Here is a 3,949-nt window from a genome sequence, read left to right on the forward strand (position 1 = left end):
ACATCAGTGGTAAGAAAATTATTGGAAAAAATTCTGAGGGACAAAATTTGTCTCCACTTGGAGAGGCAAGGATTAATCAGGGATAGTCAACATGGCTTTGTCAAGGGAAGATCATGTCTGACTAATTTGATTGAATTTTTTGAGGGGGTGACTAGGTGTGTGGATGAGGGTAACGCAGTGGATGTGGTATATATGGATTTCAGTAAGGCCTTCGATAAAGTCCCGCACAGGAGACTGGTCAAGAAGGTAAGAGCCCATGGAATCCAGGGTGCCTTGGCACATTGGATACAAAACTGGCTTAGTGACAGAAGGCAGAGGGTGATGGTCGAAGGTTGTTTTTGTGACTGGAAGCCTGTGGCCAGTGGGGTACCACAGGGATCGGTGCTGGGTCCCTTGCTGTTTGTGGTCTACATTAATGACTTGGATTTGAATGTAAAAGGTATGATCAGTAAGTTCGCGGATGATACAAAAATTGGTAGGGTGGTAAATAGCGAGGAGGGTAGCCTCAGTCTGCAGGACGATATAGATGGGTTGGTCAGATGGGCGGAACAGTGGCAAATGGAATTTAACCCGGAAAAGTGCGAGGTGATGCACTTTGGGGGGACTAACAAGGCAAGGGAATACACAATGAATGGTAAGACCCTAGGTAAGACGAAGGGTCAGAGGGATCTGGGTGTGCAAGTACACAGATCCCTGAAGGCGGCGGAACAGGTGGATAAGGTGGTAAAAAAGGCATATGGGATACTTGCCTTCATTAGCCGAGGCATTGAATATAAGAGCAAGGAGGTTATGATGGAACTGTATAAAACACTGGTTAGGCCACAGCTGGAACACTGTGTGCAGTTCTGGTCGCCACACTACAGGAAGGATGTGATCGCATTGGAGAGGGTGCAGAGGAGGTTCACCAGGATGTTACCGGGGCTGGAGCGCTTCAGCTATGAAGAGAGACTGGGCAGATTGGGTTTGTTTTCCTTGGAGCAGAGGAGGCTGAGGGGGGACATGATTGAGGTGTATAAAATTATGAGGGGCATAGATAGGATGGATGCTGAGGAGCTTTTTCCCTTAGTAGAGGGGTCAATAACTAGGGGGCATAGATTTAAGGTAAAGGGCGGGAGGTTTAGAGGGGATTTGAGAAAGAACTTTTTCACCCAGAGGGTGGTTGGAGTCTGGAACTCACTGCCTGAAAGGGTTGTGGAGGCAGGAACCCTCACAACATTTAAGAAGCATTTGGATGAGCACTTGAAATGCCATAGCATACAAGGCTACGGACCAAATGCTGGAATATGGGATTAGATCAGACAGGGCTTGATGGCCGGCGCGGACACGATGGGCCGAAGGGCCTCTATCCTTGCTGTATAACTCTATGACTCTATGACTCTATGACACCGACTCCTGTTGGGAGGGCCTGGTTGCAGTGTCCCTGGAAGTGGCCACACTCTCCAAGGTAGGTTGCAGAGAGGAGATGCCATGCGACAGAACTCCACACAGGCTAGATGTGGACTCCTCTATGCTCGCCAACATGGTGCTCAAAGTTTTTGGCAAGCCTTCCAATGCCTCATATAATCTGCTGTGCCTCAGGCATTTTTCTTTTGATGGCTGGGCCCTGAAGGTTCGCATCTCTGTCCCGCTCAGCAGAGCTGGGAGAGTACTTTGCCCTCTGACGAATCCTCTCCTGAGTTGTCCCTGTCACCAGTACATGCTCCTGCTTACTTGTGCTGTGTGTTTCACCAGGTGCAGCCCCTTTAACTCGCTATTTCTCCCACCCGGGGTGTAATCTCTGCACTGGTGCCTAGGAGGGATGTATCACATTACGGTGGTTCCTCAGGAGCGATGTCATCCTCCAAGGTGTCTTCTTCAGCAGGTTGCTAAGCAGGTTCTTGCTGCTCAGAGGGACCTAGAGGAAAGAAGAGAGGAACAAGAACAAAGAAAAAAAGAAAGACAGCACCTTTCATGACCACCAGACATCCCAAAGTGCTTTACAGCCAATGAAGTACTTTTTGAAATGTAGTCACTGTTGTAATGTAGGAAATGCAGCAGCTAATTTGCACACAGCAAGCTCCCACAAACAGCAATGTGATAATGACCAGATAATCTGTTTTAGAGCTAGGATGGTAATTGAGCGACTGGACATTCACACATGCAAAGCTTGATCACACTGGTTGAAGTTGGCTGAATGTGCAATTGCTTGTGGTTCATGAAGGGGTTGAGCAGTCACCCTGCTCAGAGGAGCCACCAGCTTCGCCATCTATAATGCTGTGAACCATTGCTGTGCCACTTATTTCAAGTGCATTCTGCTCCGTCTGGGTGAGGGCTATGACCAAGGCTGTTCTTCCACCGGTCTTATTTCTCTCCCTCATGTTGTGTGCTGTCTACTCCTGCAGAAGGAGCAGGAGAGAGTTATGAGTGGCTATTGAAAAGGCAAGAGCAAATGTGTGGGGCTTCTGCATGTAGTGGAGAAGCTAGGAGGGAGACGCAGCAAGATGTACAATATCCCCTTGTGGTGGTGAAAGATGCTTCAGGGGGATCTCGACAGGCTCAGTGAGTGGGCGAGAACATGGCAGATGGAATATAATGTGGATAAATATGAAGTTATCCACTTTGGTAGAAAAAACAGAAAGGCAGAGTATTTCCTAAATGGTGAAAGATTGGGGAAAGCAGATGCTCAAAGGGACCTGGGTGTCCTTGTACATGAGTCACTGAAAGTGAATGTGCAGGTGCAGCAAACCATTAGGAAGGCAAATGGTATGCTGGCCTTCATTACAAAAGCATTTGAGTACAGGAGTAAAGAAGTCTTACTCCAATTATATAGGGCCTTGGTGAGACCACACCTGGAGTTTTGTGTACAATTTTGGTCTCCTTACCTAAGGAAGGATATACTTGAGGGAGTGCAACAAAGTTTCACGAGATTGATTCCCGGGATGGCGGGACTGTCGTATGAGAAGAGATTGAGTAAACTAGGCCTGTATTCTCTTGAATTCAGAAGAATGAGAGGGGATCTCATTGAAGCATACAAAATTATTACAGGGCTTGATAGGGTGGATGCTGGGAGAATGTTTCCCTTGGCTGGGGAGTCTAGAACCAGGGGCCACAGCCTCAGGATAAAGGGTAGGCCATTCAGGACTGAGATGAGAAGAAATTTCTTCACACAGAGGGTGGTGAATCTTTGGCATTCTCTACCCCAGAGGGATGTGGAGGCTCAGTCATTGGGTATATTCAAGGCAGAAGTCGATAGATTTCTGATTAGTAAGGGCATCAAGGGATATGGCGATAGGGCCGGTGAATGGAGTTGAGGCAGAAGATCAGCCATGATCTCATTGAATGGCGGAGCAGGCTCGAAGGGCCGAATGGCCTACTCCTGCTCCTATTTCTTATATTTTTCATAAGAACATAATACAGCTCTGAATGCTGGAGGAGGGAGGAGAGGGACTGTGACTAAATACAGTGTGATGGGAAAGGAGTGGCTGTACAGTTGTTTCCCCATTCCTTTTGGTACAGTTTTTGCCTCATTGCTTCTGGTACAGTTGTTTCCCCATTGTCTCTGGTATAAATGTTGCCCCGTTGCCTTTAGTACAATTGTTTCCCTATTGCCTCTGGTACAGCTGTTTCCTCAATACCTCTTCTTTCTCTATCATTGCCAGTTGTTCAAGGAGAAACAGTTCTACAATATAAACACGGAATTTTACATCATGACACGAATCACCACAGCTTTATTCACATCACACAGAGTGCTGTCCCACAGTAATAATGTTAATGTAATAAGCCAAGCTCTCACCAAACAATTTCCACTCCAGTCTGAGGTCAAATAGGTAACTTGTGGTAGGATGACGTATACTGTTTAGACGACATGGGCAGGTTAAAGTTTATACCAGTATTACAGTCCGTCTAATTTGCTGCCTGTATAGTTAATGCTCTGACCTCATATTGATGTACAACTTATAATGTAAACAAA

General features: G+C 46.8%; 1 pseudogene; it reads right to left on the bottom strand.

The window, feature by feature from the left end:
• Positions 1 to 1,377: 1,377 nt before the first annotated feature.
• LOC147117068 (uncharacterized) lies at positions 1,378 to 3,632 on the bottom strand (annotated as a pseudogene).
• Between the last annotated feature and the right edge of the window lie 317 nt (positions 3,633 to 3,949).

This window comes from Somniosus microcephalus, chromosome 5 (assembly GCF_052327205.1).
Source record: "Somniosus microcephalus isolate GS21.2 chromosome 5, FLI_Smic_1.0, whole genome shotgun sequence".
NCBI classification, from domain to species: Eukaryota; Metazoa; Chordata; class Chondrichthyes; order Squaliformes; family Somniosidae; genus Somniosus; species Somniosus microcephalus.